At 44.9% G+C, this 17,054-nt stretch overlaps 1 long non-coding RNA gene across 9 annotated transcripts in view; it reads right to left on the bottom strand.

Annotated features, from left to right (window-relative positions):
- The window catches only part of LOC102901282, a 68,208-nt gene that overhangs the window by 43,771 nt on the left and 7,383 nt on the right, over positions 1-17,054 (bottom strand). For 3 of the 9 annotated variants that reach the window (XR_006591385.1, XR_006591389.1, XR_006591391.1), the window contains exons 3-4: positions 10,866-10,934; positions 2,586-2,683 (exon numbers count right to left, since the gene is read on the bottom strand). The exons of 2 other annotated variants lie outside the window; for them this stretch is intronic. This is a non-coding gene — a long non-coding RNA (uncharacterized LOC102901282). The remainder of the gene's footprint in view (positions 1-2,585; positions 2,684-10,865; positions 10,935-17,054) is intronic. 4 more of the 9 variants (XR_006591387.1, XR_006591388.1, XR_002739155.2 and 1 more) reach the window with 3 other exon arrangements.

Here is a 17,054-nt window from a genome sequence, read left to right as displayed (position 1 = left end):
ACATGAGCCAGAAATTAAGTGTATGTGATTTTCAGCCACTGAGCTTTGGGGGCTATTTGTTACTGCAGCAAAAGAAGACTAATGCATTTTTCCACAGTGAGATTTCTTTACAATTAAATCTAATCATGTGTAACTCCAGTAGAAAGAGCAAAAGGACTCTCTTTGTCTAGAACATATTACATATCTGCCACTAATAAGCAAAGTACAGACTTTGTCTCATTGTAATCATCATGGCAATTATTTGCACCATGTTACATGAACAAACTGAGGCTCAGATTGTTTAAGCCCATTTCCCATGATCGCAAAACTAGTGCATGGTGGAAATGGAACAAAAATTCGTCTGATTCCAAAAGCCTGTGCACTCTCCATGTTGCCATATTAAAGGATTTGCTAGAAAGCAGACCCAGATCTCCTGCGTGGGAAGCAAGAAAAAAGTGGGTGACCCATCCTTGTAGACTCAGGTCTACTCGCATCTGTGGGTACGTATGCTGCTGTTGAGCAAGCCCAGTGGAGCCAGCTAGAGGACATCTGTAACCCTGAATCTGAAATTTCACATTGCCACAAACTCCACCTTCCTCTCACCAGTGCTATCACCGCTGAGAAAATGGAAGCTATAAGGTGCAACTCAGAGCTCAAGTCAGATCACAATAAACATTGGGAACAAAGGTTGCCTTTCATCTCGATCTATATAGCCACGTAACCCAAGTGACTTTTTTTAAAAGCTCACTATGATCTGGGGCGTCTGGGTGGCTCAGTCGGTTACGCATCCAACTCTTGGTTTCAGTTCGGGTCAGGATCTCACGGTTTCATGGGTTCGAACCCCATGTTGGGCTCTGCACTGACAGTGTGGGGCCTGCTTGGGATTCTCTCTCTCTCTCTCTCTCTCTCTCTCTCTCTCTCAATCTCTCTCTCTCCACACCTCCCCCACTGGTGCTGTCTCTATCTCTCTCAAAATAAATAAGCTTTTAAAAAATATAAATAGGGGCGCCTGGGTGGCACAGTCGGTTAAGCGTCCAACTTCAGCCAGGTCACGATCTCGCGGTCCGTGAGTTCGAGCCCCGCATCAGGCTCTGGGCTGATGGCTTGGAGCCTGGACCCTGTTTCTGATTCTGTGTCTCCCTCTCTCTCTGCCCCTCCCCCGTTCATGCTCTGTCTCTCTCTGTCCCAAAAATAAATTTAAAAAAAACGTTGAAAAAAAAATTAAAAAAAAAAAATATATATATATATATACATATATATATATGAGTATATATATGTGTGTATATATATATGTGTGTATATATATATATATACTCATATATATATATATATATATATATATATATATATATATATATATATATAAAAGCTCACTATGATCAACCCTTACGAATTCAGCTTGGTTTTCCCACCTAATCCTTGGTGATGGAAATCACATCTGCCTTCCTGAATCTTGAGACAAAACTAAACCTTTAACATGTGAAGAACGAAAGATAAGCAAGATACATTAACCACTTATCAGTGTTCATTTATCCTTTGAGGAGTTTTGTGCTGTGCCTGAGATTTAACGTTGCCTTGTAGATTCCCTGATGGGAGCTGGTGGTGATAGCGAGGGTGGTGATGTGCCATGGAAAGGCAGAAGCACTGAGGTTACACAAGGCTGGGTTTAAATCCTGCACTACCTCTTACTAGCTCTGTGACCTTGGAAACTTGACTTTACCTCTCCGAACATCAGTTTCCATTTTGCAAAATGTGGATGAAAATAGCTAATTCAATGAGTTGTCTGGCGATCAAGTGAGATGATCTGTTCACTTCGCTGCGGATCTGCCTCGAGCTGCAAAGAGACTCAGTGGCCAAGATGAGGTCTCTCAGAGCATCTTCTTCTGTTAGTTCTTCGTGTCCCCTTTAATGGCCGTATCAGCCTCATCATAGGACAGACAACATTTTTCCAAGCTCCTTCCCCACATGACCTCTAACCTTACAACCTTGAAGCAAAACAAACTACATTACACTCATTTTAGGGATCAGCAAACTGAGAGGTGAAATGGCTTGCCCCAGATTAGAGCCGGTCCTCCCATCGCCCAAGCTGGTGCCTCTTCCACTCTCCACCCCACCCCCGCTCCTGGCTGCTAAGCTGTGACCCCCTCCATTGTTTTCAATGAGATCTCTGAAGGGAAGAAAAAGAAATTTCTTATCAGGACCCCTCCAAAAATATTGATTGAAGTCTTGTTCACCAAAAACTACAAATTATTGTTGAGAGAAATTAAAGATCTAAATAAATGGAGATCTGTATTCATGGATCAGACAGCTCAATATCACTGAGGTAGCGATTGATCAGTAAATTCAACAATCCAAAAAAAAAAAAAAAAAAAAAAGTCCCAGCAGGCTTTTTGCAGACAATGACAAGCTGGTCCTAATATTTGCAGAGAAATGCCAAGAACCTAGAGCACCCAAAACACAATTTGGAACACAGTCGGAGGACTTAATACTTCCTAATTGCAGAACTTATCATAAAGCTACAGTAATCAAGACTGTGTGGTACTGACCATAAAGAGAAACATGTAAATAAATGCAATAAAACTGAGAGTCCAGAAATAATCCCTTACATTTACAGCCAATTGATTTTCAACACACGCACCAAGAAAACTCAAAGGAGAAAGGATCATCTTTTTGAAATAGGGTACTGGAACATGTGGATATCCACCTGCAAAAAAAAAAAAAAAAAAAAAAAAAAATTTATATCCCTACTCACACCATACTTAGAAATTAACTCAAAATTAATCAAAGCCTCATGTAAAAGCTAAAACTATAAAAGATTAAGAAGAAAATCTAAAATATCCTAAAATCTAGGGAAAAATCTGTATGACCTTGAATAGGCAAAGATTTCTTAGATAAGACAACAAAAGCACGATTCAAAAAAGAAAAAAAATGATTCAGTGGACTTAAACCCACATTACACCTCCTGGAATGAAAAAGACAGGTAATAACAAAGGTTAGTGAGGATGGAGAGAAACTGGAACCTTCATGAATTTCTGATGGAATTGCAAAATTTGCAGTTTCTCAAAAAGCTTAACATAAATTTACCATGCAAGCCAGGAAGTTCACTCCAAGAGCAATGGGAACATACATCCATACAACAGCTTGAACTTGAGTGCTCACAGCAGCATTATTTATAAAAGTCCCAAAGTGGAAACAATCCAAACCTCAGTCAACTGAGTATGGATAAATAAAATGTAGCATATCCATACAATGTAACACTATTTAGCAATAAAAAGGAACAAAATACCAGGGTGCCTGGGTGGTTCCCACCTTGAGTGTCCAACTCATGATTTCTGCCCAGGTCATTACTCATGGGCTCTGGCTCCACGCTGAGTGTGGAGCCTGCTTAAGATTCTCTCCCTCTGCCCCTCTCCCCTACTCGCATTCTCTCTCCCTCTAAAATAAACGTTTTTAATGTTTATTTATTTTTGAGAGAGAGAGAGAGAGAGAGAGAGAGAGAGCGAGCACGAGCAGGAGAGGGGCAGAGAGAGAGGGAGACACAGAATCCAAAGCGGGTTCCAGGTCTGAGCCGTCAGCACAGAGTCTGACCCGGGGCTCGAACCCATGAACCGTGAGATCATGACCTGAGCCAAAGTCGGGCACAACCGACTGAGCCACCCAGGCGCCCCTATTTAAAAAAATAAAATTTCTTTAAAAAAGGAAAAAAATACTGACACAGACCACAACTTGGATGAACCTCAGAATTGCTATGCTAAAGTAAAAAAAAGCCAGACACAAAAGACTACGTGTTGTATGACTCCATTCACATGAAATGTCCAGAAAAGGCAAAACTATAGAGGTACAATACAACTTTGTGGTTGCCTGGATGTGAACTGGGCACAGGAACTGACTGCAAACAGGCACCAAGGATCTTTCTGGGGTGATGGAAATATTCTAAAACTGGATTGTGGGAATGGCTGCACAGTCCTGTGAATTTACTAAAACTCACTGAACTGTAGATTTAAAACAGATAAAGTTCATGGTAAGTAAATTATACTTCAAAACCTCTAGTTTTTAAGAGGTCTTAATCAATTCCTGTGCAAAATGTCTCACACAAGGTGAAGGAGGAATCCCGGACGGGTCTGCTCCACGGCTTCCCCCGCGTTCTGTTCTCGGCCAAGGACACCTGAGCCCCTCTCTCTGCACTAAGAGCTATTTCCTGCAGCAGCTGGGTTCAACTCCTGCACGTTAGTGACTCTGAGCAGCCCCGACTCAGGCCTCCGCGGCAAAGCTCACCTTGCGGAAATACTGTAAGAGCTATAAATACTTTAGGTCCTACGGGAGCCCTGTCACTTGTCTGCCACGGCACCAGTGACCTAGGGCAAGGAAAATTCTATTCCTAGGCACACTGAGTGTCCGTGAGCAGCCTGGTTGCAAGGCATTCTCAGACAATAAACGCTCTTTTGCGGCATGGTTTGGACCCTTAAGACATCCAGGCTCTCTTAAAAGCTAATTCCTGCAAGCTAATTGTAGCCAGTATCCCCGAAAACCAGGATGAAGGCATGTAACTAAAACCGAAGCCCGTTCAGCAGGCGGAGGCGCTGGAGAACCTGGTTTTAGAGCAATCCCACCCTTCCCAACCTGGACAGCATCATAAAGCCACCTGGTAAGCTTTTTTTTTTTTTTAATGTTTATTTATTTTTGAGAGAGAGATCAAGCAAGCAAGGGAGGGGCAGAGAGAGGGAGACAGAGAATCCCAGGCAGGCTCCACACTGTCAGGTGCAGAGCCCGGCACAGGGCTTGAACTCACCAACCATGAGATCATGACCTGAGCCAAAATCGAGTTTGATGCTCAACCGACTGAGCCACCCAGGCGCCCCTGCTGGTAAGCTTTTTAAAAATACTATATACCTGGGCACCTCCGCCATCTCGCTCCTGCCCCGCCCCTGTTCTCCCCCTCCCCCACCCCCCCTCACCTCCCCAGATTCTGGATCTGACTGGCCCAGAATGTGGCCAGGGCATCAGTATTTTTTTTTAAGCTCTGCAGTGATTCTCCGGTGCATCCAGGGCTCAGAGTTACCAACTTCAGAAGGAAATGGTGTCAAAACAAGGTCTTCCTTCCATCCGTAACACTTGAGCCTTACAACACTTTTCCCTGATGCCTGGGGGGCTCAGTCGGCTGAGCGTGTCCGACTTCGGCTCAGGTCATGATCTCACGGCTCAGGAGTTCGAGCCCCACGTTGGCTCTGTGCTGACAGCTCAGAACCTGGAGCCTGCTTCGGATTCTGTGTCTCCCTCTCTCTCTGCTGCTCCCCCTCTCATGCTCTGTCTCAGAAATAAATAAACATTAAAAAAAATTTTAAAAACACTTCTCCCTGAACCAGGGCCTTCTCCTTATCTAGTAAGAGCAGCGGCACAAAGCCAGCCGACGTGGGACCCCAGGATACTGTCATTTGCAGTGTAGATGCTGCCAGTGTATATGAGTTTATCCCAAATGGGTTCATGTTAAGGGAATTGACCCGTACATCCTTAATCATAACACCTGAAAGAAGAGGTAATATAATTACGTAACCAGAAGTGGAGAGGCTAAAAGAAAAAGGCAGTCTTTATTAGCCACATTTAAGAACTTCTCAAGACCAAGAAGAAAACCAATTAGGACCCAGTGCAATAGGAACACAGTATTAAATATTAAAGGCAATCAAACATTAATCTTAGACCTGAGTGATCATGAGAATGTAGGACAGCGCTGTCTGCGGACCTGAGTGGACAAAAAAGCTTTGCGGATGAGGCACAGCTCTAGCTGGGCTTTGCAACACTGACAGAATTTCAACTGAGGACATAAAAGGACAATAAAAAATTATCACCAATAACAATAATTGCAATAGTGCTTACCCTAAAGCAGGCACTCCCAAGCATCATTTGGTTCTGAACCTCACAACCATCTTATTTTACAGATGAGGATATGGGGGCTTGAAGGAGTTTTAAAACATGCCCACACTCCCAGTCCACAAGCAAAGCTAGACCCCGTGTAACCTGACTTCAGAATCTGGGCACCCAGGCCACAGCAGAGAAACAGACAGGAATCCATCACTTGTGTGATACCGCGCAAGGAATCCACTATGCCAGGAATGCCGGGCCTTTGTCACCAGGGCGCAGAGGAGAAAACTGCCCAAATGGGACAAGGTCAGACCATCCACGTGGCTCTGACATGCCATGGCCCAGAAAGAGGGGGTACCCCAGATATTAAGCCAGCTGCACACGGGATTTCCCGTTTCAGAAATGCAACACAAGACAGGCATCCGAAGAAGCGAGTATGAGGAGGGAAGCACAGGTCTGGAGACTTCCAGGGGGTGGGGTTTGGCCGGGGGCTGTGGGAAATAGCGAGGGCTGGACCAGCAAGGAATCGCTGCTAAGCATCAGTCTGTGTCCTTCCCATCAGGGACCCTCCAGAATTGTGTGAGGAGCAGGAAAGGCAGAGACTGTGAGAGGTAAGTACACAGGCAGTTCACAGAGATGACATGAAAAACTGCTGAGCGTGCCTTCCTTGACTAAACCACGTGTTTCAAAATGCCTCTTTGTAAAGTGACCAACTGTGTCACCGGGTGCCCAGTGTATGTTTTCATCCCTGGGAGCACACCCAGGTGAGTGTCTCCAAAAGGCATACGGACGTGGGATCTCTGCCTGCAAGGAACAGACGATCTTGCTGGAAAGAGAGGGAATAGTACTTATGAGTGATCTCCTTGCGTCATTGGAACCCAATTAAGAGAAGCCCCAGAAGAAAGGGGAAACAAGGAAGGAAGCAAGCAAGGAAAAGAGGGAGGAGCGGGGGAGAAGGAAGGAAAGGCAGAATGAAAGAGAGGAAGGAAGGGAAGGAGAGAAGGGAGAGAGAGAAGGAGGGAGAGGGAGAGAAAGGAAGAAGAGAGGGAGAGAGATACCCACGTTCACAGAAGACGTTCATTCAGGGGGACGGCCATCAAAGCGTGAATCACATACGATCTGCATCAGAATTGCCCGAGACGCTTCGCAACAGGACAGACTCTCTGAAGTGGGACTTCAGAAATGAAGCCATCAGAGGAATTCCCCGGAAGGAATCTGGGGCACTCTGAAGTCCGAAAACTATAGTGTGAGCATTGCCTGTGGTCAGTCCACGCGCTCAGCACCTGGACCTGCCCCTTCGTCTCCAGCTACAGACCATACACACAATCTCATGTTCGGGTTGGTGGGCCCGAAGCTGCGCGAAATCTTATGCCATCAGATAAAGATGAGACGACACTCATAGTAAAGTACGGTTCTCGGAGCGAGGCAGACTCCAATTCAAATCCCACTCCCACTTCTTCGCAGCCACAAGACTTTAGGCAAATTACTTAAACCCACGAAGCGTCAGGCGACTCATCTTAAAACCCTCAAGAGACTGTTGACAGTGATCATCGGGCAGGACCCTCTGCTGCCTCGCAGCTCACTGCCTTTCGTTGGCTGACTTTGAAGACCGGACTTCTTAGAAGTATTCTTTGAGTGCTAACCCTAGTTAGACATCAAAACTGCAATGCCCTTAAGCATTTCATCTGTTTGATCTTACTCATTCCTTAGAACATTCTCCTGACATCATGGCCTCCAAGCTATCCCACATGCATTTCTATCAGAAGCATACACACACACACACACACACACACACACACACACACGCACCTGTATACCCTCTTTATTCTTGTATGCCCATACACATCCTTCAACATCCCATTCAAGCATCACCTCTACTTTAAAAACTTCCCAGACCCCAGACCCTTGCCCCACTTCAACCATATCCACCGCCTGTGACTGCTCACAGAAACTGAATGAGCTCCACAGGTCTGATCTCACCACATTCTGATGACTGATCTTCTGCTGTCTCTCCCCACTGGACAATGGTTTCCCCAAGGGCTAATACTTACTGATCTCTGTAACCCCAGCACTGAATATCATGCCTAGAATGCAGAAGCATTCCATAATTTGTTAATATATTCCATATGTAAAATGTGAAATTATGAAACTGATTTCTTACAGTGTTACAACTTTCTACTCATACCATTGTTTTCAAAACCCAGTGTCAGGGGTGCTTGGGTGGTTCCCCTGGTTGAGCGTCCAACTTCAGCTCAGGTCATGATCTCACGGTTCATGAGTTTGAGGCCCACGTCGGGCTCACTGCTGTCAATGCAGAGCCTGCTTCAGACCCCCTGTCCCCCTCTCTCTCTGCCCCTCTCCTGCCCATGCTCTCTCTCTCAAAAATAAATCAAAACACTTTTTTTAAAAGCCAGTTTAAGTCAGAGAAAAAAAAAATCACTCTGGTTTAGTTTATTGGGGTTTTGAACAGTCTGAATCAGAGCCGCTCAGCTTGATCCCCCCACCTTATTCATTAGATTTGGCTCTGAATTACAGAATCCGCTCTGATAAAAGGAAGATTTCCCACCATCAAACATGTTAACAAGACAGTCTCTGACTCTGAAGACAATTCAAGTCAATGCAACAAATACTGACCAAGTATAAAGCACTAAGACTCTAATTTGTAATTCTACAAAAAGAATACTTCCCGGGGTGCCTGGGCGGCTGAGTCGGTTAGGCATCTGACTTCGGCTCAGGTCACAATTCATGAGTTCAAGCCCTGCATCAGGCTCAGTGCTAACAGCTCAGAGCCTGGAGCCTGCTTCCTATTCTGTGTCTCCCTCTCTCTGTGCCCCTCCCCTGCTTATTAAAAAAAAGAGAGAGAGAGAATACTCTGGGGCGCCTGGGTGGCTCAGTTGGTTAAGTGTCCGACTTCGGCTCAGGTCATAATCTCGTGGTGCATGGGTTCAAGTGCCACGTCGGGCTCTGTGCGGACAGCTCAGAGCCTGGAGCCTGCTTCAGATTCTGTGTCTCCTTCTCTCTGCCCCTTCCCTACCTCTCTCTCTCTCTCTCTCAAAACTAAATAAACATTAAAAAAATAAAAAAAAATAAAAGCATACTTCTAAAGTCATAGCATTCCAGACAGAACTTCCCAAGGTGCTGACCTCCTGGTTGACTGACAGGCTCTTCCCCAGACCATCTGCGGGTGTCTGCCTTGCTGTGCAAACCCAAATTGCCCCCTTTATGAATTGCTGTCCATGACGTTTTCTTGCCATTTGCTATGACTGAGCTCACCTTTTCCATTCCAACCATCAATGGTCACGTTTCAAAAGTCTACTTAAATAACAGCTATCATTTCTTGAGTGGATCTATGAGCTAGGCACCCTAGTAGAGGTTTTACTTACACACAATCACTTTAAATCCCAGCAACACTATGACACAGGTACTAAAAGCATCCTCATTTCACACACGGAACGTAATACGTGGTGGAGCCAGACGTGGCTTCAGAACCCACGCTCTCAGCCACAGAGGTACACACCTGCCCAAGCTCGTTAAATATTCGCACACTACCCTGCAGATGAGGTATTATTCTGCCTTCCAGATGAGGAAACCGAGGCTCCGGCAGATGAATTCCAAATTACTTAAGCCGCTCCAGTGACTCGCACGTCTTCAGCTCTGTGCTGGCTGCTGTGTTGCCAACACAGAAAAAAACGCAGCCCACCAGGAGGAGGGCAGGGCTCAGAGGCGCCTGGAGACGGGCCCCTGACATACCATCAAGCCTTGCCAGTGTATCCATTGTCCTCAGTCACAGGACGTATTAAACTGCAAGTTTTACTTTAGCTAGTTCGACTTCTCTTTTTAACTGCTGCTTGCAATTCAAACAGTCCTCTCTCATGCAAAAATGAACAGCACAGGTGAGACCATAAGGCAATGTGGTTGACTTTTTAAAAACTCCCGTACTGGGGCGCCTGGGTGGCTTACTCGGTTGAGCGTCTTGACTCTTGATTTCAGCTCAGGTCATGATCCCAGGGTTGTGTGATGGAGCCCCGCTTCGGGCTGTGTGCTGACAGCATGGAGCCTGCTTGAGATTCTCTCTCTCCCTCTATTTGCCCCTCCCCCGAACCTGTCTCCCTCTCTCTCAAAAGTAAACAAATAAACTTAAAAAAATAAGGTAAAAAATAAAAATTCACGTACCAAAGTTTATTTAGCCAAATGAAAACAATTCCTTTTGAAAGAGTCATTTTAGGGGAAAGGAAGTTGCCACTAAATACGCAACCGAAGGGCAGAAGGTTTACGTCCTTACCAGTTACAAATATTTGTAATTACAGTATTAATCAAGCACTGAGCAGTATCTTGGAATAAGCAGTGTACATCATTGGCAAGCACACTTGCCTCATGCCGCAGAAAGAAGTCACTCGAGGGACAGGAAAGAAAAGTATTTGCTCCCATGGGGCGCCTGGGTGGCTCAATCGGTTAAGCGTCTGACTTCGGCCCAGGTCGTGATCTCACCGTTCGTGAGTTCGAGCCCCGCGTCGGGCTCAGTGCTGGCAGCTCAGAGCCTGGAGCGTGCTTGGGATTCTGGGTCTGTCTCTCTCTGCCCCTCCCTCACTCGTGCACTGTCTCCTTCTCCATCAAAAATAAACATTTAAAAAGAGAAAAAAGTATTTGCTCCCACTCGCATTCAAACTACAGGGTGTTGCTCTCTCAGTCAGCACGTGGATGCCCCATTCTGGACATTAGTGACTAATCGATGTCCTGTCCGTGAACCAACAGCCTTGAAACCAGCAGATAAAATACCAATTCTCAGCAAAATTAGACCCGAAGTGCCCAGACAAGTCATATGCCAGAGTCTACCTTTGGCCTCAGATTTTCCTATTCCCAACCCTGACTGGGCTGAGACGCACTACATCCTCTCCTGGGACAAGGTCAGCAGTTCAGCTAAGGCAGCACTTTTCCAGCCCATTTCCATCCCTGGCTCCCGACCCATGGCCGGCACTGCCGCCCAGGCTATTACACCAGTGGAATTGAGTCATAAGACCACGCTTACTCACCACGAGCGATGAAATGGGGGGAAACTGCAAAAAAATAATTCTCCCTTTAGAGCTTTGCTACTTCTCTTCCTGTGAATAAAATGATATTTGTGATCATTATGTAATCAGGGAAGGATCATATTAACACCAAGAAGAATTTCCTGGGTTTAAGAAGAAAATAAGGACTTCCGAAGTAAAGACCCTCAGAATTCAACTCTGAGGTTCTTGCCTCAAGCCTGTCTGTGACCTCCGTCAACGGCGCTGAGGAAGTGAGGGGGATGCTTTCCCTGGCCCATTTCTCTACAAGTTCTGGTGGCTGCTGTTGAGCTGGGACTAAGCACACTGTTGGCCCCTTTTCCCCTGCACAGGAGAGAGTGAAAACCCGGACTCATGTCTTGGGCTTTTAGCTCTTATAACACCCATAAAGCTGTGGAGAGAAGCTGAGTCCAAAGAAAGAACAAACCAGCCTTCAAAGAAATCTTAAAAGCAATTAAAATCTTAGCTGGAATTTTCTTTAAAGGACACCCAGTGAGCATTCCATTCATAATAATAATAATAATAATAATAATAATAATGATAATAATAATAATAAAACTTCTCAGGACTGTCTTTCCCTATCCGTTTCCTACTCTCTCTCTCAGAGAGCACAGACGTGCCATCCCACACTCCTCCTCTGCCCAAACACGCTCTCTCAGACCTCGGCTGGCATTTGCTGTCATCCCCCTTCTGGCTTTGCTTTCTGGAATGCTCTTCTTTCCCTCCAGGACTGCTGTGCCCTTGCCAGGCGGCCCATCCCTCAGCCCCACTGCCTCCTTAAGATGTGATCCCACACATCGTGAGCAAAAGCGGCCACGCATCCAAGAAGCCTACTTCCTCTTGCAAGGCAGGGGGAAAAGGAAAGCTTCTGAATGTGAACACGTTGTAGGTTTTTTTCGTCTTTATCTCACTTGCCCACCAAAATATAGACTTAAATGTATGGAAGGTGGATGATACCCGAAGTCAGATGACCTGGATTGTCTTAGTCACTGTGTGTGAGAACTTGGGGCAACGAACCTAAACTGTCTGGCCTCAGTCTATAAAATAAAGTAATAAAGTAAAGTAATAAAGTATTTTATCTATAAAATAAAGTAACAGTGGGGCGCCTGACTGGCTCACTTGGTTAAGCATCCAACTCTTGATTTTGGCCCAGGTCATGATCCCCGGGTTTTGAGATCGAATCCCATGCTGTTCAGGGCAGAGCCTGCTTGGGATTCTCTCTCTCCCTCTCTCTCTCTGCCCCTGCCCCACTCCCAGTCGCACCCTCTCACACGTGTTCTCTCTCACCCTCTCAGAATAAATAAATGAACACTAAAAATATATATATATGGTGGGGCACCTGGGCGGCTGGGAAGAGATTTTTAATAAGACTCTTGATTTCAGTTCAGGTCATGATCCCAGGGTCATGGGATCAAGTCCTGCATCAGGATCTGTGCTGACAGCGTGGAGCCTGCTTGAGATCCTCTCTCTCTCTCTCTCTCTCTCTCTCTCTCTCTCTCTCTCTCCCCCTCTGCCCCTCTCTCCCACCCATGTGCTCTCGCTCTCTCTTTCTCTCCAAAAGAAAATAAATAAAAATAAAATAAAATAAGAAAATGAATTTTAAGAAACTTGGGAAGGGGCACCTGGGTGGCTCAGTCGGTTAAGCATCCAACTTCAGTTCAGATCACCATCTCATGGTTTGTGGGTTTAGGCCCCGCACTGGGCTCTGTGCTGACAGCTCGGAGCCTGAAGCCTGTTTTGGATTCTGTGTCTCCCTCTCTCTCTCTCCCCATCCCCTGCTTGTACTCTCTCTCTCAAAAATAAATAGGGGCGCCTGGGTGGCGCAGTCGGCTAAGCATCCGACTTCAGCCAGGTCACGATCTCGTGGTCCGTGAGTTCGAGCCCCACGTCGGGCTCTGGGCTGATGGCTCAGAGCCTGGAGCCTGTTTCTGATTCTGTGTCTCCTTCTCTCTCTGCCCCTCCCCCGTTCATGCTCTGTCTCTCTCTGTCCCAAAAATAAATAAACGTTGAAAAAAATAAATAAATAAAAAATAAATAAATAAACATTTAAAAATTTTAAAAAAAATTTCGATAACAATAATGTTTTCATCACAAGGACATGATGATGATGATAAAGTGAGAAAATATGCTTTGTCATAAGAAATAACAAGAAAACTCTGAAGTACATACTCCTCAAACTCATGAACCCTGAGATCATGGCCCGAGCCTAAGTCTGATGTTTAACCGACTGAGCCACCCAGGTGCCTCTGCTGGCTTCAATATTTTGCGCTGCTTTGGATATTATATATGGATCATTCTCAATCATTATAGAAGGTTTAAGAAGATACTTAGGATATAAAATGGCCTGTTTTCCAGATTGTCCACTTTTCTGAAATAGACTTTTTTTGGTTATTTGCTTTTTTTAACTGAAGTTGAGTTGACCTACAATGTTATGTTAGTGTCAGGTGTACAATATAGTGATTTGACAATTCTGTACACTACTCAGTGCTCACCACAATAAATGTAGTCACCATCTGCCAAGTTTGTCACTCTTCACAATCTTGGCTAGGATATTAAAGATTAGCTACCCTCGCCTGTGTTGTGAGTCACCTGATTCTACCAACCTGTTTGGGTGAATTCCGTAAAGCAGAAGCCAAAATCTTTAGACCACCAATTCTAAATCTAAATTCCTAATTCTCAGACTCACACTCCACATAAAATTTCTAAACTATAGCTTATCCATAGCACAAGAGGTACTTCTGATCTGATCCCCTTTTAAAAAGAGACTCCTATTCATTTTGAATTCTAGAAATCAAGATTCTCCTGTCCTCAAGTTTCTAATGGATAGCAGGCAAAGGCATCAGACACAGATTATAACAGGGCTAAGTTAGAAGGGACAAAAGCGTGGAACCCAGGACCAAAGGAACAAAGAATTAAGGAAAAGTCACTAGAGTGCTTACACAAAAATATCAAATCTATTCCTTCTAAAATAGATGAAAAAGATTGTGAACCTCTGTGGATCCAATGCCTTCTGGTGAAAAAGATTCCAAAGTGATCCCTTCAGGTTCTATGTGGAAAGGTGCCGGTGTGGATAAGTCAGAGCTTGGGTGAAAGGGGACCCAAAGAAAGGGAGGACGCAACCACAAAGTGATATGCAAGCTAACGGAGGGTGTAGCACATAGGACCTTCTTTATTTTTGAGCTTCACATTTGGTATATAGGTACCTATGGACCAGGTCAAAGAAGAACCAGGCTGCTCCTGGTCTGGAGCTCCTACTCCAGAAAGGCAGCTGGTGGTGGGTATCTTTTCCCACCCCCAACCCCTGGATTGGAGGAGCCCTGCCTTTTAATGGAGATGTAGCGTTCACCTTGATTCACAACTGCCTATTGGCTAGCTCATCACTGGACTGAGGGAAGAAGATGTATAAGAAAGATGAGGAGAGGCAGCTGGGAAGAGATTTTTAATAAGACTATTACTGAATTGCTCTCTGCCAGATTCCATGCCCAGCAGATAATCAGCAACAAATTTAATTTCCCTGGGTCTTCTATAATGAAGATATGCTATCTTCTGTAGGACATTCAAGTTTAAATAGGTGGATTGTCTGAAGCACTCCCAAATTCTGGATAACCCCAGGATCTCCTTACGTGAGAGTTTTCCCTTAGATTATCCACACCATCATCAACAACAGTAGCTAAAAAGGATATAAGAAAACCTGGATTCCATTCCCAAAGAGGCATTTAACTCTGCTCAAGCTGGTAAGAAACTAAGAGCTCCAACTGATCATGTGCTCAAATTATAAGACTTAAACTTGACAACGAAACCCAAATAAACATAACACCATAAGACATTTTCCATTGATCCCTCCTTTGAGTTCCCTGCATTTTGCTTAACATGATGCTCACCATGTGTGGCTAAGAAAAGACAATACCCTCAAAGGCAGAGAAAGCTCAAGAGACCTGTCCATGGGATAATAGGCTCAGCTGAGGAAACTCCACACTCCAGATTGAATTTCACAAGCAGGACAGGCAGGCACCACCAAACTGGGTCCAGCGTCATGGCTATGGCTTCTGCTTCTCTAATCCAGTTTCGTCTATGAGTCAAGGGAAAACCTGGAAATGTTATACTAAGCATGAAGGCGTTTCCAAGAGACCCAGGACGCCATCCCCAAAGAAGTACCTCTTCCTTTTCCTTTATCTACCCACCTTCAAAGAGCGATCACATAATGGGGCACCTGAGTGGCTTAGTCAGTTAAGCATCTGACTCTTGGTTTCAGCTCAGGTCATCATCCCACGGCTCATGAGATCAAGCCCCAAGTTGGGCTCTGTGCTGACAGCACAGAGCCTGCTTAGGATTCTCTCCCTCTCTGCCCCTCCCCAAGTTGCGCTCTTGCGCGCGCGCTCTCTCTCTCTCTCTCTCTCTCTCTCTCTCTCTCTCTCTCACATACACACACACACACACAAAATAAATAAATAAGCTTTAAAAAAAAAAGGTGATCACATTAAATGACTCAAGAATAACCTAATAGGATGCTGAGATGCTCCAGACAAAAGTCCAGTAGATTTTTCCCCAATAGGAAAATTTAGTTCTTTAGAGCATACCTCAAGAATCATATATACTTAATATATGATTAATAATTAAGCCTTCTATTGTAGACATTGGCATTAAAAAATAAAATATACAGAGATTGCACAAATCTTGACAGTAATGTCAGTTATCCATCCATCCATTCAATAAATATTCAACTAAACCAAACATCTTTATTATAAAACACCCATGTGACAAGCAAAACGAGGAATAGAAAAACAGGTAAGAAATAGACTTTGCCTTCAAAAGCTAAGTCAAGACACAAACACAAAAACAAAAATAAAATCAAAACCAAAAAAATAAAGAAAATAAAAATATAATAGTAGAAAAAAAAAAACAAACAAACACAGAAAGTTATTGCCCTGAGAGGGGTAAAGTGCCATACTCATCTGAGCTCAGAGAAACCTGAAATCGTTCCTGGTGGAAGGGGTCAAGAAAAGCTTCACAGAGAAAAGAGTATTTCAGATGACCTTTGAAGGATGGGTAAGATTTCAACCTGAAAGATGAAAGAAAAGTGCATCCAGCTGGGAAGATTGGCCTAACCAACGGATCTGAGGAGGCCAACACAGAACACAAGACATTTTCCAGTCTGGCTGGAAAATAGGTTGCGAGGCATATAAAGCAGAGGGGGGAGAGTAGGAAAGTAAGCTATAACTATTTCACAGATGGCCTTCAATAAGAATTTGGAATTTGTATTGTAAATAATGAAAAGCCACTGAAGGTTCTCAGCTCAGGAGTGGCACGGTGAGACTTCAGAACATAGATTAGAGGAAAATGCAACCAGAGGCAAACAGACAAGTCAGGATAGAAATATGACGGTGTAGATTAAAAAAAAAAAAAAATCCGGGGTTTCAGAGAGGGTGTGAAGAGGAAGAGGTAGACAAGAGAAAGGTTGAGTCAGGGTCAAAGGGATTTGCCATCGGTGGTCATGTGGGACCAGAACATCAAGGACCATCCTGACGTATGCATTCTGGATGTCTGAGAAGATAGTCATATTATCAACAGCAACACAACTTAGGGGGGTGACAAAGCAAGCCTGTGGAGCCCCTAAATGTTTATGTTTGGCCATCAGATGGCATTGTGGAGCTGCTGCCAGGAAGACACTCAGGGGAAAATACAAAGGTCTCATTCAGGTGGCTCAGTCGGTTGAGCATCCAACTTTGGCTCAGGTCATGATCTCATGGTTCATGGGTTTGAGCCCCATGTCGGGCTCTGTGCTGACAGCTCAGAGCCTGGAGCCTGCTTCCGATTGTCTCCCTCTCTCTCTGCCCCTCTCCTGCTCGCTCGCTCTCTCTCTCTCTCTCTCTCTCTCTCTCAAAAAAATAAACATTAAAAAAGCAACGGTTTCATTCAGTCCGGTTACTTCACCCCCCTGTGATATTTGCCACCATGGACCCCTCTCCCCTTGAAATTCTCCTCTTGGCTTTCTGGACGATACGCTTTCCTTGTTTTCCTCCTCCCTCCAGGCAACTCCAGTCTGGGCTCTGTGAGCTCGTCTGCTGCTACCTGTCCCACGAGCATCTTCCACAGAGCTCCCGCCTTAGTCCTTCTCTCCTGTTCCATCCTGTCCCTGAAAGGCCTGTGTGCTGTTGTCTAACTTCACCTCTGTGC

The sequence above is a fragment of the Felis catus genome, chromosome F1, assembly GCF_018350175.1.
Source record: "Felis catus isolate Fca126 chromosome F1, F.catus_Fca126_mat1.0, whole genome shotgun sequence".
NCBI classification, from domain to species: Eukaryota; Metazoa; Chordata; class Mammalia; order Carnivora; family Felidae; genus Felis; species Felis catus.
The sequence above is the reverse complement of the archived record's forward strand: the minus strand, read 5'-3'. Positions and strand labels throughout refer to the sequence as shown.